This window comes from Uloborus diversus, chromosome 4 (assembly GCF_026930045.1).
Source record: "Uloborus diversus isolate 005 chromosome 4, Udiv.v.3.1, whole genome shotgun sequence".
NCBI classification, from domain to species: domain Eukaryota; kingdom Metazoa; phylum Arthropoda; class Arachnida; order Araneae; family Uloboridae; genus Uloborus; species Uloborus diversus.
This window is the reverse complement of record NC_072734.1, coordinates 47333317-47359383: the sequence shown is the minus strand read 5'-3', so window position 1 is coordinate 47359383 and position 26067 is coordinate 47333317.

Below are 26067 nucleotides of genomic sequence, written 5' to 3'. Positions count from 1 at the left end.
TCTGAAAAGTTTTTGGGCTTTTTTAAGCTTGAAAGGGATTTAAAGCAATAGAAAACTTGTATTTTCTGCAAAATACACTTTATTTTTTTATTTCAAAACAACAAAAAACGCCCTTCTACTTTTTTCTACATAGCAAGAGAATGATTTAAAGATGCTACAAAAAAAATTTGATGAAGATCATAGTAGGTACTCTGGAGATATGACTTATTTAGTCTCCCAATTGAAAAAACATAAAAGCTGACTTTAGATAAAAAGTGGCAACACCCAAGAGCGTGGCAACACCCTGAAAGGGAAAAATATTAGCTTGAAATTGATACCAAATTCAGCTTATTTGGTTGAAAAATAAAGAAATTAGAGAGATTTTCTGAATTCATGCCAAAATGGCGACTCCAAAAAATGATCAAAAATCAAATTTTTGAAAAAAATCTCCAACGTGTAATTTTTATTCAAAAAATCTAAAAAATAAAATAATTTGAGTTCATCTCATAAATATCTATTTGAAAAAAAAAATAATGGGCAAAATCGGAGATATGACGGCACATGGCATTAGGTGATTTGACGTAAAATTCCCATATGTGTTTTCTATAGCCATTGTTTTATCGTAGTGGTTTCCCACATAATTACTAAAAAATCTCTTTTTTGGAGTGAATTTTGTTGTAGAGATATTTGTTTCATTAGGGTGTTGGGGGGGGGGGGGAGAGCATTGAAATTTGCTAGCCTCCTGAATGAATCCGGAAAGTTAGCAGATATGGCACTCTGATTAAAAACTTTCCTCTTTGTATGCAATCCGTTTTTATCAAAGATTGTGATGTAGTTTTTTATCCTTCTCACTAGCTGGGTTGCCCGGCTTTGCATGGTCTACCTCAAAAATAAAAGTTATGTCAAGTGACACATGTTCAAACAGCAAATCTAAAATTCCCAAATAAATTAAACGCAAGCTTCTTGATTATCTTCTGCTGGCAGTACCAAAAAAAAGAAAGAAGATAAGTTGCCAAATAATAATCAAAAGGGGATATTTTTACCTCAAAACAAAAACAAAATTATATTTAGTCACAGTCGGGGGGAGGGGGGGAGTGGTAACCTTCTGAATGGTATTCATGCTAGCTTAAAATGAGATTGCGCAAACGATAATTTTTCTAATATGAAATTCTGTTCCATTAGGCTTAAAAATGCTTTTAGATTTTTCCCCGGTGATTTTACAGCCTTGTTTTTTTTTTTTTTTTTAATTCGAAGGAAGTAAAACAATTTTAGCGGTATCTTTCGCTGACTTTCAAATGGGACCTAAATCAAAAAAATCGGATAATTATTTTAGGTAGAAAGATGTATTTAATGCCATTTTTGGGCCCTAAAATTTAAATTCGAAAGGTTCGGTTCTTTCTTGGTGTTTGAAAACTCTCCTACATTCCTTCTCGGATGCCCAGGTACCTCCCTGCCAGTTTGGGCCAGAACCACGTAAACTGTGGATTTGTATAGGGAACATATGAACATACATGTATATTCTTTGTTTTATTTACATAGATTTTTATTAAACCTATATTAATCTCTTTGTTTAGGCTTGGAAGAAAACTACAAATCTGTGTAAAGAATGCCCCAAGTGCAAAAGTGCAATTGAGAAAAACGAAGGCTGTGATCACATGACGTGTATCTTGTGTCAAGCTCACTTCTGTTGGGTGTGTACTAAAGAATTCCCCACCAAAGAGGAAGTTTATAACCACATACCGTTTTGTGCACAGCATCCCCGCTGGTAAAATCCAAACAGTTTTTCGTTACACATTTTTTGTACTGCTGAAAGTGACTTGTTGATTTCTTATTCATGACATTTCTGTACCTTGGAGCCAGACTAACATAAGTCCAAAAATGGTGATTTACAGGCTGCATTGCGCATGTAAAATCTTATTCCACATTAAGCCGTAATGTAATTCCATAAAAAAAAAATCCCTTATAATTAGTGTCCTCCCCCCCCCCCCCCCTCCCATGCATTTTTAGGAGAGCACTGCCTCACCTCCTGCCCTCTCTCTTTTTTTTTTTTTGTATCTCTCAATGTTGCCCTCATTTCCCTTTTGAAGTTTTAACAAAACTTCATCCAAAAAATAAACAAGCATCTAGCATAGCTTTGAAACGCGACTCTTATTGTTTCCCTTATCCACTAGAATTTTATTTGAATTGAAAATCCGAGTTTTCTCTCTTTTTCAGTTTTTTAAACCAAACATTAGAAAGCTTTTTATTTTTATTAAAAAATAATTATTATTGAAAAATATTTGTGTTTTGTATGCACATAGTGTACAAAAAGAAAAAAAAGAAGCACCTTTTCTGCTATAAAACTTCTATCAAAAAAGTGCCTATTAAAAAAAAAAATAATTTTTATTGAAAAATAATTGTGTTTTTTCGTATGCACCAGTGTACAAAAAGTTTAAAATAAGCATCTTTTCTACTACAAACTTCTGTTAAAAAGGTTCCCTTTTAACTGGAAGCACCCAGACCCTTTTTTAGTCTGGGGGAAACACTAATTAATTATTTACCCGTGTCCTATTTTTACCTATTACCTAAGAGTCTACGTCCCAATAGTCCAAGAGCCTACGCCATAGTATAAAGGCCCAATTTTTTTTTTGCGTAACCACATCACAGCGGGTAAGAAAGGTTTGCTATTAGTTAAGCTGAGTCGCCCTGGCTTTGGGAGGAAATAAGTAGCAAAGGTGCATAAAGTTGCTGCAAAAACTAAACATCATAGATTTATTCCTTGTCACATGACCTGGTGGTCCCCATCCAACCATCTCCGATTTGAAGGACATTCTAGAGATGTGCAGACATGCCTTTGAGACTAATCTATGCAAGTTTTCACCTTCCAAGACACAAATCATGAGGACCTAGGAAACCTCAAAAAGAAAAGAAAATGGCCTCCGATGGGGGAACCATGCTAGACATGGCAATTCGCTTCATGAAGCTGATCCGCCATTTTGGAGCCATATTCTTTGATCAATCGCAGATCCTCAGGAGTTAGGTCTTTCAAGCTGAAAATGTGTATAGGTGAGTTTCAAAGGCATGTCTGCACCCCTCTAAAATAGGTTTAAAATGGAGATGGGCGAGTGGGGACAAAGAGGTCACTTGACATGGATTGACTCAGTTTTTGACGCAACTTTGCTACCTGTTTCCGTAGAAAAATTTTGGACCTTTATACTATGAGGTCTGGCACTCATGGGCTCTTACTCTCCAACCTTTGTATGCCCAAGACGGAATTTTTACATTCTCCTGTGAAGTAGTGATAATATGACTTACGTTTGCCTGGCTTAGAGGTACAAATTTGTTATGTACAATTCTTAAACCATTCCTTAGAAGCATTTGAATTCGCTGACTTCGAATCCTCATTACGATTCAAGTGAAACTTCTTAAATTTGTGATATAGTTGATCACATGATGGTAAATTGTGAACTAAAGATGGCTTTGAGGATTAAATTTTAATTAAAGGCTTACAATGCTTTGATTCAAATATAAATTTGACGAACATGTGTTTGAGTATTACTTTTATTCTGCACATACACAGATGCATGCATTGAGTATTCCTTCCTCTTCGCTGTTTGATTTTGGTTAATAATTGCATTTTGTTGAATATGTAATTTAAATCATCAATTCTGAATGTAGTAGAATACCTTTTTTATAATGCTAATCTATTAAACGCAACTCTCTATATCTCCACACAAATTTTCAGAAGTAAAAATGGGTTTTGCAGTTAAAAAAGTGATCTATGATGCCTTTCAAACGCAGCAATTCTTCTGCAAATTGAATTTTGTGACAGTTTTTCATCCTTCCACCTTAACTGGAAAATTTTAAAGGAAAATTAGTACTCACAGAAAAAAGTGCAATTGTGCCACAAAGAGATGGCATATGGACCAGAAGCAGAGACAGAATACTTCATTTTGAAAAAAAAAAAAAAGACTTGCAGGAACAGACAAGCAGTACAATGGGGTTGTTTCCTTCAGTCAAAAGTAGTACTTCTAGTCACTGAAATCGATAAAATAAGCAAAAAAAAAAAAATAATAACCTGGACCCAGAAAATTCTTTCATTTTCCCAACAGTTATTTTTTAATTCATTTTTCAAAATGTCCGATTTTGCAAACAAGGCGTGGTCTTATGACGTCACAGATGATGCACTTTGGCGCATCTTTCTACCGCGTATCCACGTTATGATCATCAAGAAACGAATTAAAATTGCGGCAGGGTTGGCAAAAACCCGGGTTTTTTAAAAAAAGCCCATGGACCCAGGGTTTTTTGGGGTTTTTAAAATAAAACCCAAAAAAACCAACTAAAGTTGGGTTTTTTAAAAGAAATGTGTTTTTTTTGTCTTTTTTTAGGGAAAATGTGGGGTACTTGTAACATATTGTAGCATAAGTATATGGACAAAGTGCAAAAATTGTCTTTGGGTTAAAAAAAAGCTGGAAAACTAGTTAAAATTCAGTGTTTTCTGAAGAAAAGTATAAAAGATGAAAAAACCCAAGAATGGTGAAGTTTTAGATTTTTTAGTTTCCATGATTACCAACAGTTAAGGCAAAGTTACTTCTCAAGTGATAAAATCTATTGTTCGTTTTTAATTACTAATTTTTTTTTTTTTTTTTTTTTGCATTTTACTTTATTGTATTTCATTTTGTTATGCAAAACTATTATAGAACCTCAAGTAGTTTAAATCCCTTTTTATTGAATTCCAGCTCAATCAAGACATTTCTTTGAATTTTATGTTGCCCGTTGTTCTATTTCTGTGTACAGAGTAAGAAATATTAAACTTTTTCGTAAGATAATGAAAATACTGTACCTGTTCTGTTTTCTGTCGACCGTTTGTAAAATCTGTTTATTTCTAAAAAATATACCTTGTGTTTATTCGAGTTTTGTGACGTGTTGGTTAGCAGAAAATAATTCACATGAAAGCCTTTTAACTAGATTAGTTTCCTCTGTACAATCTACAAATATTGAGAAAATCAGACGTGATAGGACTTAGTCAAGATAATTTGATTTATTTATTGACCAGTTAAAGAAAAAAGTTAAATATATTTATTTAAAATCTTTGAAGTATTTTTTTTTATGCCGTTAAGAGTTAAGAAATACTATTACAGTTCAAAATTCATTTTTTATGTTCATTGTCTGGGGTGAAGAACAAATAAAAAAGAAGTTTAAATTGTAAAAGTATTTAAATTAGTTAATTTTTTCAAAAACTTCTCAGAAAATCTAAAAAAACCCAAAAGTAGGCTAAATAATGGGTTTTTTAAAAAAAACCATTGGGTCCAACTCGGCCAACCCTGAATTGCGGTCTACGCTTGCTATCAACCCTATCGTTGCCAATACACGTGAGTAAAGATGCGAATTAAATATTTTGCTCCGTGAATGACAACACTGAATAGCATTTCATCATTTGTGATGTCATCGGCAGAAGCATAAATAATGAAAGCGCACTGATTTAAGTAATTTTTTAAAAATATTAAACTTAAACAAATTATTTAAAAAATGGTTAGCTCCTATGTTTTTAAGCATGTTCTTTCAGAAAAAAATACTTTTAAAATTTTGGAAACGAACTTATTGTTACTGCTCCTGTGTTCTCGCTGATTCCACCTGCTACATAATTATGTGTTCTGTTTCCGCTTCCAGTTCATTTGCCATCTCTGTGTGGCACAATGATGACAGATCTTTAAAATAGGAAAAAAAAAAAACGTAGAAAAACCAGCTATGTTAATGCCATTTAAAAATTGAGCATTTAGCATGTTTATTAATGTTTCCAACAACACAATAACTTCAATTATTCAGTCTTATATTGCAATTCTCGGCAGCAATGAGCTACCAAATCATTTTTATATAAATTCACGTTAAGAATTTTACTATGCTATTACCACATATTGTCACCGCAGAGCAACAGTAAGGCATCTAATCCCAGGAATAACAGTAAGATATTCCACTGTTGCTCTGAGGCGACGATATACTTGTGTATAAATTGACTTGTTAAACCAAGTAATACAAGAAACTAAATTTTTGTTCATTGGTTGACTCACATTTCTAGTTTATTTTATTTTTGAAATTTTGATGAATCATTGCTGATCAGCATGGTATCTGAAGATATCTACAATTCTGAATGGAGATACAAAATTAGACTCTCAATTAACTGGGCTCAATGAAGATATTTAGATTCTCATTTATTTTCAGGGTTCGAAAATATCAAAAATGTCTGATATTTTGATATATATCGGATATTTTGATATGTATCCGATATTTTCAATTAGCACAAATTAAAGTCTTCAAAATAGTAAATGCATCCTCATATCACTCTTTATTTTCTTGTATTATTATTACGATATGTAGGCATAAGATTAACGTTTCTTTCATTATTTATATCTTAACATTTCATTTTACATTTCTATTAATTTTAATGGAATTAATTTAACATTAGCTGTTTCACTCAATTTTCTTCTTTTAGCAACTTTTACACAGTTATATGATTCAGAAATAAAAAAATATACATTGGTCGGTCCACAGTCATAAGACATTTTCTTTTTCTCTGACCAATGTTAAATATTTAATTAGGCACTTTTAATATGAATTAAAATTGTTAACATTACTTATAATTTATGAATGTAAAATAAAAGAGTAATATTAGTTTGTTATATTAATAATGTAATAATACATCAGAAAAATATACAGGGTTCGTACGGGTTATGGAAATCCTGGAAAGTCATGGAAAAATAATAAGCAAATTTCAGACCTGGAAAAGTCATGGAAAATTGAAATTTTCATTCAGAGTCATGGAAATTAATTTAAAGCCATGGAAAAATGTGTGGGCAAAGAGAAAGTATCAGTTACTAAAAGAGCATTAGAAATCTTGAGTGACTCATCAGTATTGCACAAAAAAGCTATTAAGACTGAAAAATTAAATGATCCCAAAAATAAATTTAAATTTTGAAATCTCATTGCATCTACTTATGTAGCAGCCGCGCATCTTTTTTTGCAATGTGATTTTACTGCTTGGACATCACTCATTTTGAATTTATCATTATTTATTTCATGTATTTTATATTCTGTAGTAGCAATCTTGCACGTGCTGAAATTCTGTCAAGTTATGTGGATGATTGAACGCACTAAAAGGCAACTTTTGAAGTACATTTATTGAAACTTGAGTAATGACTCATTCAACCTTTGTCCCATTCATCATCGTTCTGCCTGTTTACAAAAATTATTATACATTAAAGCATAATTATATTTCATTCACTGTATTTTTAATTTACTTAAATTTATGTGATGAAGATTTTTTTTCAATCACAAGAAAATGCTTCCATGAGGTAGTGGCATTCACGTAGAAGTTTTGCTAATGCTCATTTCCAAAAATTGGCAAAATTGATATTAAATAGGACTGTTTTCTTCGTGTAACAAGGTCATGAAAACTTTTATAAAGTCATGAAAAAGTCTTGGAAAAGTCATGGAATTTTTACATCCAAAAAGAGTATGAACCCTGAATATAGTACATAACTTTGGTTATTTTTAATAATAAATGAACAATATTACTATGATTAATATATTTTTTACGTTGAAAATACTGTAGTTGAAAAAATAAATATCTAAAATATCAAAATATCATGATATTTTCAAAATAAATATCAGATATATATCATGATATGTATCGGCAAATCCTGTTTATATTGTTATAAATTATCATTTATAATAATTGTTAATATATGGATGCCTCAATTGCTAAATCGATTAACTCCACTTTTTAAAAAAATCCTCATTTCTGCTTTAATAGTGCTTAATCAATCCTTAGAATGTGAATTTATACTAAAGTTTTGTTCACAGTACATTTCTGACCATGTGATGGCAGAAAATGTTAAAAGTTTTAAAGAAAAAAAAAATGAATGTAACTAAATCCCATCTCGGTTAAAAATAACTCAGTATTTTTGTTAAACATGCTTTATATTGTCCTCTGCTTAAAAAATTATATTTTAACCCAATAGCTCAGAGGGATTGTTGCTTATTTTCATAAATGCTTTCAAATAAGGTAAGTCTACTTTTCCATGTGAAGGGAAAGAACACATACATTGTTTTTAAAACACAATCTTTCTGCATCCTGCCCAAAAATTAAAATTTTTTGTGTCAATGATTTTTTAAGTTTTGCTAGGAAGAAAATACATTAAATCTATTTTCATTTCCATTACAGTTTTAGTGTGGAATGATGGGAGATGCTCTATGTGTATCACATGAAAAACTAATGAATCATTTAAACAACTAATAATATTCTTTTAAAACATGATTGTTTCTCTAAAAGCATTTTCCGCTAATTAGCGAAATTCCATGATTTTCAAACTTTAGATTAGTAAAATTCTACAAAAACTATTATTATTATTATTTTTTTTTTTTGAGCTGTCACATGTAACTTGAAAATTTCTAATGTAACCATTAAACTGTTTTGAATTTGTGAACTCTGTTGATAATTGTTTGCTGTCTTTAAAGGTTTTAAACATCAGTATTTGATTGAGTGCTTTTTTTTTTTCCCCCACTTACCCACTCTGGTTAGTAAAAAAAATGTCAGCTCTCTCTCCCTTTGCAGCTTCCAAATTTTGTTAAGACGTGTACACAAGTATGTATGGTAACTATAGGTTTGATTTAAATATTTGAAACGAAATACACATTATATACTTTATTATGTATTAAAATTTAAAAAGTAGACACATTTATTAACAGAATGCAGATTTTAATGTTACTGTTACTACAAAGAAAATATATTTTTCGAAAAATGTATTTTATTGTTGATAATATGCTTACATATATATGTTTGTGATACTTGTGTTTAATCATTGTTATTTTTATAAAATTTCATGCAGTCTGCCAAATGTTGTTAAATGTTATAAATGATTGTATATTCTTTTAGTTGTATTTGTTTGTATTATAGGAAAGTGCATTTCTATACATGAATTTGTATAAAAATGGCTTGGTATCCGACTACGTTGAAAAGGGGATTTTCGACCAAAATTCACTTTTTCTCAAAATAGTTTTATTCGACAACCCCATTCTCTAAGATTATGAAACATTTTGGTTTTATAATCTACGCGAATTAGAACTCACGTTATAAGCATTTAAATACTAAGCATCTGCAGTATAACGCGTGTTAAGTCTAATCTTTACTTACGTTTTTTGAAGAATGCAATTATTTCTCGATACTGGCTACGGAAAACATGATTTTGCACATTCTATTCAGTATTCAAGCATGAAATTTGGCATGCCTGTTGTGTAAGTACTTGTGAGTGGAATAGACCATAGATTATGTAAATGATGAAATATTTTTTGATTTATAGCTTTTTTACCGAAAAAAGGTGACAAATTTTTGCGAAATTTCTGGATAAAGTCACGTAATTTGTCATAAACCTTAAAATTCTTGAAATATTTCTTAACCTGCGGTCTGTTTCATGTGTAATATTTATACATGTGAAAAAATCTAAGCAAATTGTTTATAGCTAGTTAATTTTTATTAATACAGTGTTTCTCCTAACTGGTAATTTTCAGTCATTTTTGCCAAAAAATCACCCATTTAAAAAAAGTTATTGATATTATGGTTTATTTTTAAGCAAAATACATGTTTAAAGATCATTCTGCTTCTAAAAAACCATTAATATTATTTCATAATAGTGTTTTTAAAAAAAACTGCTCCGAACCTAGTCGGATACCTTAATGAATGTGTTTGTCTTTTTAACATTTTTGTTGAAATATGTCATTTACCTAGGTCATCTGTGTGACTAATATGTGTATATTTTTGAAATAAAACATTTCAAATTTTGAGTGAATGCTATTCATTTTTTGTCACTCTTAAGATCTTAGGGTACCAATACTCTGCCCACAAAAGACAGGAAATCTGGCAAGCCACCAAGTTAGGACGATTCCATCTAAATGACTCTAGCAGGGGAGAAGCGAAAATAGCGACGGGATTTTGATGCATGCATGAAATAGTTTCCCTAGGGCCTAGTTCATTTATTGCATTCTCGAAGTTGAAAATGAGGGGAAATAACAAAAAGATTTTTTTTTGCCCTCTGGAAATGTAAAAGTATAATGTAAAGCTCAAAATTATGCTTGTAAAAATTTTTCTTTAAAAAATCAATTTTTGTTGTGCGAATATACAGTGAAACCTCCGAATAGCAGACAGTCAAGGGACTAGAAGTTTTGTCCGTTATTGGGAGGTGTCCGCTATTAGGAGGAACTACTTAATTTACCTTTTTCAAAATGGGCTGTTGTTCCCTTTGTAGAACACAATCGAAACAATTGCGAAAGGTTTACTACATTTTTATCAAGTGTCATTAATCTGTTTTTTCTCAATAAAGGTATACTGACAGCACACACTTGTCTTAAAAAGCATTTAATCAATTAAAGTAATCAGTTAAAACAGTTTGACATCTCTTTTTTGCATTACCAACGGCGGCGATTCGGCGGAGCAACCCCCTCCCCCCACACACTTTTTTATGGTTAATTTATTTATTTTATTTCGAGTATCACTATTGCATGATTGACAGTTCGCAATATGACCTTGAATATGGGCAAATCTTTTTGATGTCTAAAAATTAAACAACCCAACGAAACCACGGCGCCATAAAGCCGACTACTACCGGCGCCGGTCTGCTCAATTGCATCTCCCGAGAGCCCCAGTTAGAAAAAGCGCCCAGTTTCCCCTTTTTTATCTTAACTTTCCAATAGTTATTGTGCATAAAATTCATTAAAATCTTAAGAAAAATGAACGTTAATTGTTAGACTGACATCAGTTTTCACTTATCTGCTTCAATATTCTCAAAACTAGCCGTTACGAAATTATGACTTTTATTTTCTTTTTCTTTTTGCTGCCCTCAAAAATTACCATGCCTTTTACCACCCTTTTAATTCCAAGAAACAGTGATAAGGAAAAGGGGGGGGGGGTGGAATATCAGTTGTGGAGGATGAAAAGTTTTGTAAGGCAAGCAGTTACTAAGATATTCTGCGAAAAGAAAAAAAACCCAGAAGTGCTACGATCGCAAGGGAATTTTTTTGTGAAATAACTGTCCGTCATTCGGAGTGTCCGTTATTCAGAGTGAATTACATGGAATGGCCTATATTGAGGGACTAGGACTTGCAAAAATGTCCGTTAATTAGAGGTGTCCGTTATTCGGGAGTGTCCGTTAAGGGAGGTTTCACTGTAGATTGAATATAGTTCTGATTTAAAAGACAACTGTCATGAACAAATTTTCATATTTACGAAACTGTGTCAAAATAATTAGAGGCAAAAGCACACATCTGTAACAAACAAACTTACACCCCTATAAACTAATAGATATGTCCAATTCCGCCTATAAACCGCGCGTTTGCCTTTCCATCTCATCGGTGGTCAGACAGAAATTCAATTGAGTTGGTGTTCTGCCATATCAGGATTCTTCAACTAGTCCTTGAACCTCCTTTATTTTAATGACCTGTTTTAAAGGCCCTTTAAAGTGTTTAATTTAGAACAAAAATTCTTAATTATTTTGAAAAGGTGCTTTATTTTTGATGGATTAAGCAAATCTTTAAAAAATGAACATTTTCCTCAATCATCGCTTTTTCTCTCTTATTTCAAAGCACATTGTGGATTTCTTCTACTGAAATTTGTAAATCCAATGAATTAAACTAAGCATACTTTTTTAATGTTTTCAATTTTTTTTTCTTTTCAAAATACAGTATGCTCCCGATTATCCGTGCTAATCACCGGGCGGCGTAGCACGGATAATCGAAAAACACGGATAATCCGAAAAATCATTTAAGGAATATGCAGGGTAACTATTTAAGGGGAAATTAGAAAGGAACTTTTCTTCGAAATGTATTGCTTAAAAAAAATCGGAGATACATTTTTGTTTTCTTTGTTTGTTTAAATTGTTGCGTATGTCCGTACGAATTTTTCTTACTGCAATTATTTCTCCGTAATCATAACTTCTTTCACTCATGTAATCCAATAAATGTTCCTCAGATTGTAGAGCAGTAGAATGTGAAATTGTATTTTCTTCATGTTCTTCGTTTTCGGTATCATCACTTGCGTTTGATTCAGTAACAAGTTCAATGATATTTTCGTCAGTTAGACATTGAAATCCTGATTCACATTCGTCGCTTTTAAACCACTCTTCGACATTTTCAGCGTCAACTGATTCGATTTCTTTAACTTCCTCAATGATGTTATCGATATTATCGATAGAAAAGTGTGATTCCGAAATGATGCACGGATAATCCGCAAACCGGATAACCTGTATCCTGTATACTGTAAATATCAAATATTTTCAGTAAGTTACAACCCTATAGCCAGGGCTAAGGCAGAAATACGTGAAATACAACGCCAGATCATTCATTCCAGCCAAGGACTGCAGTTTCGTGCTTATTAGCACTCATCAGCCCGGCATAGGAAGTGACTGAGCTGGAGGTGGAAAACCTCTTAAGGAAGCCAAGAGTGCCAAACAAACTGGTAGCTAACACAGCATTAGCACAGACCAGACGAGTGACCGAAGCAATGGTTCAATTCAACTCGAAGATTGAAGGCAAGGTATTTTCAGTAAGTTACCTCCCTATTTCCTGGGCTAAGGCCATAAATACATGAAATACACCGCCAGATCGGTCATTTCAGCCAAAGACTGCAGTTTTGTGCTTTTTAGCACTAATCAGCGTGGAATGGGAAGTGACCGATCTCCTCCAGCTCAGTCACTTCCTATGGCGGGCTGATGAGTGCTAATAAGCACAAAACTGCAGTCCTCGGCTGGAATGACTGAGCTGGCAGTGTATTTCAAATATCAAATATGTTTAAAAAGCTTTCTCTGCCCACATTTTCTGCTTCCTTATGCAAAAAACTTAAACTCCTCAAAGAAGTTTTTTTTTCTCATTTCTTGCCAAAATCCATTAAACTAGCAGTTTCAAGCAATCACGTTAATACCCATCTTTTCTGTTGGGATTTTTGCAAACCCATGGTATTCTTCTCTTTTTGGTCCCTTTCTTTGTATTACATTAAAAAGAAATAATTTGTAGTTTTTAACCATTTTTTCTATTTTTGAAACTTTTAATATTTTCCTTGTCTTTTCTATTCTTATTATATTTTGTGATTTTAATGTTGTGGTAAGTGTGAACATGGGAAATTAAAGTTCTTTATGCTCAGAGTTTGATTTAGTTTTAAAAAAAAGTTTTTTTTTCTTAAAATCCAATAATTATTTATACGGTAATTTTTAAATTATCATCAAAATACAAACACAAACCTTGAGTAAGTTTTTTTTAAATGCAATATTGAACAGCCCTTCGAAATAGCAAAATGCTCCACAAATCCACTGTAAATGGTTCTTAAAATCATTTAGTTTAAAATTTTCATTTTTGCTGTTAATATTCATTCACCCTGTATTTGTCTATTTGTTAATGGCATATCCAAGAAACAGGTATAAAGACTGATCTTCTTTACTAATAATAAAGCTGAAAGTCTCTGTCCGGAGGATGTCTGGATGTCTGTAGGATGTCTGTGACGCGCATAGCGCCTAAACTGTTCGGCCGATTTTCATGAAATTTTGCACAAAGTTAATATGTAGCATGGGGGTGTGCACCTCGAAGCGATTTTTCGAAAATTTGATGTGGTTCTTTTTCTATTCCAATTTAAAAAAAAAAATCTCAAGATGGACGAGTAAATTACGAAATTATTATAATGTGGAACCGTAGCATGGGCACAAGCCAATTGGCGAGATGCGAAATTATCATAAATTGGAGCCATAAGATGGGTACAAGCCAACTGGCGAGAAAATTCACCATACATTATTTGTAACTATACAGGCGAACCAAAAGACCTTTTGATTTTTCTATTACGGGCAAAGCCGTGCGGGTATCACTAGTTACTAATAATTAAGCTGAAAGTCTTTCTGTCCAGATCTCTGTGACACGCATAGCGCCTTTACAGTTCGGACGATTTTCATGAAATTTGGCACAAAGTTAGTTTGCAGCATGGGGGTGTGCACCTCGAAGCGATTTTTTGAAAATTCGATGTGGTTCTTTTTCTATTCCAATTTTAAGAACAAAACTATTGTAAGATGGACGAGTAAATTACGAAATTATTATAATGTGGAACCGTAGCATGGGCACAAACCAATTGGCGAGATGCGAAATTATCATAAGGTGGAACCGTAACATGGGTACAAGCGAATTGGCGAAAAAATTCACCATACATTATTTGTAAATATACAGGCGAACCAAAAGACCTTTTAATTTTTCTGTTACGGGCAAAGTCGTGCGAATACCACCAGTAATAAATAAACTATGAAAATATTATGATTTACTTTTTACTAAGAACGTGAAAAAATCACTGTAGTTGGAGAAAAAACATTGTACTTTTAAGTGCTTTATTTTGATTTCCCATTTGGATTGGGAACCGTGTATATGTATGTTTAATTTATTTAAAAATTATACACAGCGGTGTGTTTACCATATTGCAACTTCAAGGAATGCGAACACATGAGGTCCTAAAGGGGATTTGAAAAGGGCAAATGGGAAAATATTTTGTTCAGTTTTGCCTGTCTGCAAGTGCCCACAAACCTGTAAATCTGCAACTAATTATATTAAATTGTACACTCTAGCACTCTACCCTGCTCTTCCCCCATAAACAATCTTAGTCACAAGGGACAAATTTTACCAAATGATGAGCTGCCAACTTGTAGAAGTCTTTCATTATTTCATACAATTTATGATTTTTTATCAGATTGTACAACTGTGCAAAAGATAGCACATTTTGTATGCTTCATGACAAAAGTTTGTCAAAAGTGAAACTATGAATTTCTGATTTCCAACTTCTTTAACTATTATCACCAATGACAGTTTAAAGTTACGTTTTTAAAAAGTCAATGTCAAAAGAGAGAAAAAAAAAAAAAAAACCCTCTTAACTGCTTGTTTTTTTTTTTTTTTTTTTTTTTTTTTTTCACTTTAAAACTTCTATCTGTGTAAAACAAAATAGCATGCTATAGGGGAGCCCCCCCCCCTCCCCTATAGCATGCCATTTTTTTTGGGGGGGGGAGATTAACATTTTCCTTGGCTGGCAGTACCCTTCCAAACAAATAGTTTAAATAGTTAATACAACGAACTAACAAAAGAACAACAAAATTAAGCCTTGAGCTGAAATTCATTTCAGGATTCTCATCAAGAAAAAACTCTTAAGCAATAGATTTCTAAAAAAATAATGTAACCCATTTTGGATCTCTATAATGAATCCACTATTGAATATATTAGCAATAAATTTAATGTTGGGGGAGAAAATTATGGAAGTGTTACATTTAGAGAAAGACAAAAAACAGAACAAAAGAAAAACAAATTGAAAATTGTTGGTTTTCTTTTATTTTGTTTTTCTGTCCTCAGCAATTAATTGTGTGTGGTGGAGGTAGGACAAGCAAACAAAAAGAAAGGGGGGGGGGGGACCTGGTGGTGTTTCATTGCACTTTTTTTTTTTTTAAATGTGAATCTTATTCTTGTAAAATCCCTTTTTTTTTTAATTTAATCTGCACAATTTCTCAAAATAAGTAGTGGCAGGTGCTAAAATAATTTACATTTGCATACATTCTAATTCATTTTTTTAGTGGGAAAATATTTCATGAGTTTGTATGTGGAAATTCTTTTCATACAGTCCACTAATAAATCAAATTTTGTTGGTGAATTTTGACTGACATTATGTTTTTATGGAAATTGTGCCTTTATTCATTCCATTCATCAGACTCCTTTTATATTTTTTTCTCACATAAAATTTATTGCTAATTTATTCATTAGCAGTTTCATTATGTGCATACTGAGTAGTTTTGAGAATTTATTGCTCAATGGGGTTTTTCCAGAAGGGAATTATAAAATAAATTTTGGCTCAAGGTTTCATTTTTCTCTTCATTGGTTTCTTAATTTGCTATTTTTGTTAAACTGTGAGCTTTTAAAAGTGCTCAGCTTATTAACTTTAAGTGGAAGCTCAACCAGGACGTATGATACTTCTTGAAAAAACATATTTATCTTGTGCAACATCATGAAGAGCCAAATTTAAAAAGTAACTTGTTTATTATGGCTATGATATATACAATGACATGTTAAAGGAAATATTGAGAATACGCTCTTTACATTATTAAGTTGCTCATAATACTTTAAATGACTTCTGAATCTAACATTTTAAGTCAAAGTATGAAACGTTAAACATACTGAGCTATGATATTCATGTCGAGAGCAGTAAGCCGAAACTATCGGCAAAAACGGACAGACTCCACTAAGCTGCCGAAAGAAACAACCAAGTCTGACTTGCGTTGCAAATTGAAAAGGGAAGAGAATGAAGCAAAGTGCCGGGAGCTTAAATGCTACCGGCAATTTGCATATTCTGCTGACGCGATCTTGTTGCAAGAAGGAATGAACAAATGAGAAAAAAACCTAATGCAAATTAAGGTTGCCAACACTTTTGGAAAATAATTTACTTCCTTTCGTAACAATTTTTAACCCGAACACACAAAGGAAGGGAGTTATAAGTTTGACGTGTCTGTTTGTGGCACTCTAGCGCCTAAACAGATGGACCGATTTTGAAAAAAAAAAAATTAAAGTTTTGTTCGAAAGGAGAGTTGATTGAGAGTTCTTAGCTAGGTTGCATCTTTGGATGACATTAATTAACGAAGATATTAATTAAAAACATCTAAAAGGTTTTTTTGCGATTTTTGAAGTCAAAACATAGTTTAAAATTTTAAAATTTAATACCAAAATAAAGAGATTTTTTTTCGCAAATTCTTTGTAGTTGCACCATGTATTTTTAGGTTGCAAGAAGAGAAGTTCCTAGCACGGATGTCACATAGATTGGTAACTCATAGTGTCACCGCCCCCCCCCCCCCCAAAAAAAAACTTTATAAATGTTGTATGTAAATATGAACAATATTGGGCACTCTATTTTTGTTAAGTTTGTTGGATTAAATAAAATTTAAGATATATTGATGGAAATTTTCAGAATTAAAGCATTTATAATTTTTTATAAATTATGAAACCCTCTTTGAGTGTCGTCTGGTGCAGCCCTCCTTTCCCGCTACCGATTACAATGTTCCTTTTTTCAATGCAAGATATGTGAGCTTTTGAATGGAATGCTTGACTTTGTATCCATTTAATTACATCTTTTTCCATTGAAAAAACTGGCTCATTGTAACATCAAAACTTGCCTCCCATATTTTTCACTAACTTACACAGTTAGCACTGCTTTATAATCTAATGAATTTAGGTCCATGTCCAGGATTTCATAAAGGGAGGGGTTGAAACCTTTTCCCTTTGTAACTGTTGTCAAAGGAAAACTAACTACACGTGTTGAATAGTTCATTTTAGTGCGATATCTAGGCTTTTTTTTTATACGTTTGTTTTGCGTTTTTTTTTTTTTTTTAATGAAATCTTATTTGTACAGTCGAACATTTTTTAAAAGCACACATATTTCTTTTATGCCACCTCATTTTCCTTCTTTTTTTTTCTTTTGTTTTTCCAACAAATAACATTGAACAGGAATTGAATGCAAATAAAATTTTTATTAAAAAAAAAAAAAACTTGCTGTTTCGCATAGAAACATTTTTCTACTGTGTGAAACGACTAATTCATCCAACACTAAAGGCGTACCATAAAAAAACAAAAAGCAAAGTAACCATTTTCCCTGCCCCTCATTTTTTTTGTGTGGGGGGGGGGGCTACGTCATTGTCTAATATTCAAAATATAATTTTAAATAATTTTCCCCTGCATGCTTACAGCATTGCCGGACTCTCCAACCATTCCATTTTTTCAAGCACTTAGAAGCGAAGGTGCTTGGGAATCCTACAATTGAGGAAAATGTTAATTGTTAAAGTTGGGGAAATATTAAAGAGGGTGAATACTGTATCAGAGTTTAACTCTAAAATTAATTAAAACTTAAAATACGTTTTGGAAAATCGTTTAATGATTCATTGATTTTCTTTTTTCAATGGGAAGGGTACCCCTAAAACCCTCCCCTTGGACACGGCTCTGAATGAATTTCTTTCTAGTGCTGAAATCTGTTAATTCGTATTTGGCATGATTAGTTTTTTTATACCTTGTATATATTTTGTAAAGCTTAAACAAGAAAGTTTAGCTTTTAAAAAACCCTTACATTGTGATGTATCGCGATGTAAGGTTGGTGATGAATCACGATGTAGAAATTCCTACATTCCCCAGCCCTAGTAATTACTTACCAGCATGGAAATTGTGCATATTTAAATGGGTAAAATACTGTAGTTTTAATTATCTAATAGTACTAACTAATTTATTAAGATACATCATTTTAAAGTTTGTCCCAGGGTTTTCATATTACTCTTCTAACCTTTCAGTCTGAGGGGGCTCTCACTCCGTACCATTTGAGTGGGAAGTTTGAAACTGAGGTATGAAATTTTTTTTCCTGTTATTCTACTATACATCCTTTCTGTTTCGTGTTTGAAAAAAAAAAAAAAAAAATGTGATGTGTATTTTAATTAAGAGATCGGGATAAAAGACTCAAGATTCTTAACCTTAAAATATGCATTTAGTGAGAGATCATTTTTTCAGAAGGGAATAAAGGTAGCAATAAAATTTGAAAATTTCAACTTTTTTTTTTAAATGCTACATTCTGAACGTTTGTTTTATAAATTGTCATAAAATTATTCAATTTCCTAACAAACGCTTACCTTTAATGTACGAAAGGAATAAAAATACCATTTTTCATACAATCAAATAATGCCCTAAAATTATAACGTATATGTAAACAATATTTATAGTAGAATCTTATTTTTAAAGGAGAACGTTATTGGTCATTTCCCATGCAAATCAAAAAGTGTGTGTATCGGGCCTTAAAAGTGCTTATAAGTCCTCATATTTGAAGATACATAAAAAGTGCCTTCTTTTTCTCAAAATAATGTTTTAGTACTTTCAATCTTTAGTTTGCTTCGACACCAGTGTTGTTTACACACTGTCGCTATGCCAACGTTTCCCCAAAATTCACAGCGCCACCTGGGGCAAAAAGATTTTCGATCGCGTTTAAGCTATTTTTTTCTTTCAAATTTATTGATGCATAATTTTTTATGAAACTGTTCTTGAACAATAAAATGTTTTTAAATTTTTTCCCATTCAGGAAATTGTTTGGCTTCTTATTTTTTAAACTGCACAGATCTCGATGAAATAAACTAAAAGTTAATCAACAGTTTGGCAACAACTGCTTGCATTGAACGATATGCATGTTTTGAAACCAAAAAACTAAACCGAAACTTTTTAGTTCTACGATGGGAAAGTGCATGGAGGTTTAATGTAATTATTCACCCTTGTTTTTGTGGTGGGTTTCTTCGAATTTAGTTTTCAAAGTTTTCATATATAATGTTTTAAGAATTGAAAAAAGTGAAAAGAATTTTGACGAAGTTTTAGGATTTTCTTATCATTTAGTGTAAGATTTTTTGTTTGCAGTTTCTGCCATGTTTATCATTGTTAGTTCGGCTATTGAATGATCAATTTCTGTTGTTATTATTATTAATATCTTCATTTGATGTTTAATGTATTGCAGTACGAAGTGAAAAGCTTACGATTATTGAAAATTTTTTGCTGTCTTTAAATGATATTTCTAGTGTCAAGATGCCAAAATGCTATTTTTCAACAAAATTAGTAGGGGAAGGTGGGGCACCTTGGGACACCATAAATTTCAGCTTTAATTTCGTAAACAGAAATTAAAAAATTAGTTCTCTTAGGACATTATCAATGACAGCAGGCTCTACTCTTCAATGTTCTTTGGAATTTCTCACATGAACAGGAAAAGACTGATCTAATTTTCTGTGTTTTGAAAGGTTAGGAGTTACATTAATATGTGGTTTCATCATTAAAAATTTTAAGTAGGAAATGAAATAATTTCAATCAGAGCATGTGAGAATTAGAACATGTCCTTTCATAATAATTTTAAGGTTAAAAAAATGTACTGTGCTGCTATGTCTAACTTTAAAAAAATTGATATATAATAACAATCTTAAATGGGGCTGGTTGGGACATACAGTGATGGGGTAGGTTGGGACACTGTCCCAAGCTGCTCCACCAGTGTACAGTACAGAAAAAGCCTATTTCATTGTACTGAATAAATCTGATGAGTTTAAATGAACTAAAATTGAGAAAATGGCTATTTACAGAAAATTGATTTTTCTTCCTAGGTAAAGTATTAAAATAACAGAAATGGTGAGATCTAAAAAAGAGAATAGAAAGTTCCCTGCTGTTGATGCATCTTGTTGAAACAACAGCAGAAAATGTTATTAGTAATATGATAAATGATTTTAAAAAATATGAAAAAAATTATATGATTTCAATTATTTATGAGCACAATTATCAGGGTTATTGCTGGTGCCCCAAGGTGCCCCACCTAGTGAGGCAGGTTGGGACACTGTAAGGACTTTTTAATTTTTTTAATAAAAATTTAATTTGATGAAATAATGGAGTAAAATTAATTTTAATTGAAGCAAAAACGTCTAAATTGCATGTTCAGCAAAGTTTCGTGAAAATTTGTTTGAAAATAAAATTTCTAAAAATCATTATCTAAAAAGTGTCCCCAGGTGCCCCACCTTCCCCTAATGTACCTTGGTATACCTGCTAATTATTATTGATTGTTTATGTCCAAGTTATTTCACAGCAGTTATTATTTTAAAAAAAAATTGGTATTTTTTCCCCCCAATGAAAATTTTATTCACGTACTATCTGCACTCGTTCAAAACATTCCTATCAATCAATATTCCTTTTCCGGGGTGCTGCCCTCCCCAAGTTCAATTGCCCCCCCCCCCATTTTTTTCACTCACCCTTATTTATTTTTTAATTTTTAGCTGTATTTTTATTATTTTTTTACTTATTTATTTATTTTTGATTATTATTATTTTATTAGGAAAGTTCTGACTTTGAATAACACACACACAAACTCACACAAACTAATTAAATAAATGAAATACAAGAAAACAGAACAAAATCAAATAAATGATTGAGATTAAAAATAAGTCAATAAATAAATTTAAATACAGTCAATTCGCAATAACTCGAATATTAGTATAACTCAAAGTTTTTATCAAGTCCTGATCCCTTTGTCTTTAATTACTTTCAATATCTTGAAGTTAACTTCCTTTAACTCAAAGTTTTTTCAAAGATGACTTGAAATTTATTTCGAAAGAATGAAAAAAAAAAAAGAAAGATACAAGTGGCTGTGAGAAAAATATTCATTCACCTTCACTTGCAATTCCTGTACATAGACCTCTTAGCAAATAGAACACTTGTTGAGCCAATGTGCCATGAAGGAATAGCTTGTTTTCTTTTGTTGTACTGTACTGTTTACATTTAGAGACATGTTGCTGGACTACATAATATCTACTTTTGAGCTGTTGTCAAGTCAGCTGATTGTACCTTTATTCAAAGGCTGACCTTAGTTAAAATGCATTTCCCAGAACTACTTTGATATACCCCCCAAAATCAGAAATTTGGCGACTTTTTTCTTGCCAAGCAAAACACCTGTCTTTGGCGCCTACAGCAAGTCAGAAATCTGCTTGATCACTTCACAAAGAAATGGCGATAAAACATATATGAAATCCAAAAATTGTTGCCACAAAACTTTAAAAAAAAAAAAAAAAAAAATTGTACAAAATACAAGAAAATACTAAATTTGGCAACAACAAAAACCTAAAAGCTGAAAAAACCTAAATTGGCAACACCAAAATAAAAAACAGCAACCCTAAAAAGTCCGTAGGGAGTGCCAGATTTGGCGCGTAATTTTTGGGGGGATATATCAAAGTTATACCCATTTCCCTTCATTCTTTAGCTCTATCATTTATTGACGAGTTCCCGAGAGAGAGAGTTTTCTTTTTTATTAAAGATGTCTAAGCGAAAGCTAAAAACCTTGGATTTTGAAAGTAAAAGTAAATTTTAATAATGATATTGAAAGGAATCCAACAATCAAAAAGAAAGATATTGCTTTGAAATAGAGACGTACCGAGTACTCGGTAACTACTCGGTAACTACTCGGTACTCGGCCAAATTTTGATCCGATACTCGACCAATACCGAGTAGTTGCAAAAAATTGAATATTGTCCAAGACAGATATTAAAATTTATAAAAAAGTGCATGCATATATAATATTCTGCAATCATTTATAGAAGTCAAATTTAAATTTTGAGAATAATGAAGTTTGTAATGCTTCAATGGAATAAATCTCTATTTTAATGTCCCCAAAGTAAATAAAACTTATTTATTAAAAATTGCAAAAAAAGTAAGTATAGAAAATATGGAATTTTTATATTAAAAATAGATTTTTGCTACAAACAAAAATTAGTTATAAGAATTATAAAAATACCTTTGCTTAAAAAATAAAAGGAAATAAAACAACGTTAAAAGCACATTACAGACATGTGTTATAGCATTACAAGGAGTTCCTTTTTCAATGCACAAAGTGTGAGCTCGTGGCTTTAAAGGCATCCGACAAAAGTCGGATTCTTTTGTCAAATGTCTTTACATTCTTTAGCTCACATTTTATGCACTGAAAAAGACGTTCCTTATATCGCAGAAACATGTGTCTGCAGTGTTCCTGCACATTTGTTTTATTTGCTTTTAAAAATTATTCATGTTTGGCAGACTATAACTATAATTGGTATAATTTGTTTTAATTCCAACTTGATTCATACCTTTTATTTATGTATTTTTTAATTTTAAATATAATTTTTTTGTAAAATTTTTGACATAAACAAAATGTTTTAAATAATGCGTAATTAAATTTCAGCAGGAATTTAGTTTTAAAAACTATTATATATACAAGGAGGTCTATACAACTATTCCAATAAGTTCAAAATTCATCACGTGTGTCGGTGGTCCTTCTTAAAACGTAATTAGTACTTGTTAACTCAGCCGAGTAGTGAAAGGCCGAGTACTTGGTAACTCGGTACTCGGGCGAGTAATGAAAGGCCGAGTACTCGGTACTCGGCTACTCGGCCAAAGTGCTACTCGGTACGTCTCTACTTTGAAATATGGATGCCTCCAAATACTCGGTACGAATCATGAATTCGAATTAGAAACAAATGAAGAAGATGTGCACCTTTCCTGAAATAGAATCAGCTCTGTTCAAGTGGTTCCAGCTGCATGGAAATTACGACCTTGCCATTCCTATAAGTGTGTCTTTGCTGCGTGAGAAAAGAACGATTTTTGCTATATTACTCAACGTAGAAAATTTCCACACCAATGCTGTGTGACTAGAGAAGTTCATTCAGAACTCTTCACGGAGAAGGGAGAAACTGCATATTGTGCTTAAAAACTATTAAGCTCTGTAATTTTGTCTGTTCTATATACATATTAATTAAAATATTCGATGGTTTTTAGTAATAAAATGAAAAAAATAGAAACTAGCGGTACGTTGAACTTCCGATAAGTGAAGTTTTTTGTTGGTCCCTTTAGATTCGAGTTTTTGCGAATTGACTGTAAATAAATAAAAAAAATTACCCCCCCCCTTCCCGTGAGCACCCCTGTTCGTTTTCACTGAAATGCCACACAACATATGTTTCGCATAAAATGCACTTGATTTAGATAAAAATATCAACCTTTTTTGAAAGTATTTCTTGATTTTTTTTTTTTTTTTGAAAGGAGTTGTGAAGCTTTTCCAGAAGAAACTTGAAAAGCCATTAATAAAATTTCTTGAAATGCAACATTTGCAAAAAGAAAAGAGTAATAGGAGCATGACTTAAAAAAATAAAAACTAGGATCGAGAGTTTGCGACTATTAAAAGTCAACTGTTATAAAACACTTTTCGCAGTCACAATTTTATTAGCATTTGTTTCCTATTAATTTGATGAAAAATATAAAGTACAACCTTGATATCTGGAATGAATCTCTTGGGATGGTGGAATAATTCGAGTTTTTGAGCCCATTAAGCGCCGCTATATGAACCACATTGAAAATACTTAAGTTTTCATATGTTTTGATGTTCAATACACATCTCTTATCGTATGTAGCTGAAATTTCACAAAAATATTTATTAGGCTAGGAGATATGGTATGGTCCCTAAATGGGAGACTTGGCATTTAATGGGGATAACATACATATCCCTGCCACTATGTTGATACAGTGAAACCTGTGTAAGTTGACCACTTGCGGTGCAGTACTTTCGTGGTCAACTTAGACAGGTGGTCAACTTATAAAGGGGGTAACTTTTTTTTTTTTGTCATTTCTTGCACCATGTTTTCATTTCTTGACTAATTGACACTTATTCTTTCTGTTCAACTCACTTTCATTGTTTAACATTACTTTGAAACAAAAATGTGAGATAATTTTCCCAGAATGGCGTATAATGTGTCATGCAAATTTAAAATTTCAGTAAATTGATCAAAAAAAAAAAATCTTATATCTTATTGTTTATGAAAAGTTACTTGTTTGATACTAATAGTTCCTAAAAATTCATAGCTATTCAAAAATAACAAATATTTTGCTTTATTTTTTTCTCATATACATTTATAATCATGATGATCTATTGTTCAACAAAATAATTCCTTATTGAAGTTTGGCGCATTTATTAGACACTAGTTTTAGAATTTCCATATGTGTCAGCTAATTTTCTTTGGATTTCTCCCATTTCAATTAATTTTAATATTTCATACTTTTTATCAATCTCAAGTTCAACTAACTTTCTTTTTGAAGCCATTTTATATAAAACTATAACACAAAGAACAACAAGATGGACTTTCATAGTTCAAAAAGGCAGTTGAAAATGAAAATGTCCTATCTCTTAATCCCTTTCACCAGGAATACTGCAATGCAAGTAACTTTACTCTTTATCACAATTCCAGTGTTGCCTCAAAATATTGCTACTGGAAGAAAAGACTTTGTACTTTTTCTACTGACACCAGTTTTTTATTTTCATTGAACAGAGAGTACAAAAAGCAATCTCAAATAGAACAACAACAAAAAAAAAAAAACAAGTTCGGAGAATTAGGAGCAGCATAAGCTTTATGCTGCTGTTTTATTTAATTGGTAAAATGCTGGTCTGGCATCGAAAATATTCTTGGAAAGCTATAAAATAAATAATAATATAAAATAATTTGCTACATTAAGTTTTAAAAAATAAACCAAGTGGTCAACTTACAAAGGGTTTTTTACAATACTCCAAACCAAATTTGGTGTACATCAGTGGTCAAGATAGACAGGTGGTCAAGATAGAGAGGTGGTCAAGTTACAGAGGTTTTCCCTCATTATATAAGATAGGATAAATTCCGTTCCTGGCAAAATCGGTCAAGATAGACAGGTGGTCAACTTACAAAGGTGGTCAACTTTACAGGTTTTACTGTACTTGAATAATTTCTAGCTAAATCCAATTAGAATGCCCTAAAATCATTTTTATGTAATTAATACAGCTAGTTATTGGTACTTTAAGTACATATTTAATATATTCAAGCTTTAAAATGTAGAACTTTTAAGTTTTCATGAGACCCAAAGCTATAATTTTTGGGCTCCCTTGCAGCGAAAGCTGTGGAGGCCAGCCCCAGAGGCTAGCAATGTATATTTTCAACGTTAATAAGTATTAGTCTGCTAGTTATTTTCAATTTCTTTAGCCGTTGGGCCCCTTAAGGACGTTCCCCCCCCTTCGCTCTGCCCGTACGTCACTCCGGGTCTGGTTTTCATTATTGTTTCATTCCTTCTTCTTATACATTTTTGTACGAAACGGAACTTTTCCCACATATTTTACTACCTTTTAGCAAAAAGGTTCAGGATTTTCATACACAAAAAGACAAAACGTAGGTTTTTTCTATTAACCATGTCGGGTATCGAGCAACGGTAAATGACAATAACCCGAAGCACTATATAAAATGGCTCTTTTAAAATGGAACTAAGAGATTTTTGGGCCCCCTGACGGTGTATTTGTGTTATTATAGGCAAGGGTTTTTTTTTTACAGTCAACATTTCGGTTGCTTCACGACATGTTTGATGACAGATGATTTATGCATCAGCATAATGTTTCTAGAGATATAAATGTCCAGCATGCTTCACATTGAGGAATTATCAACGGTTATAGCTCCGATTTCATCCAACAAATTACGATAAATAGTA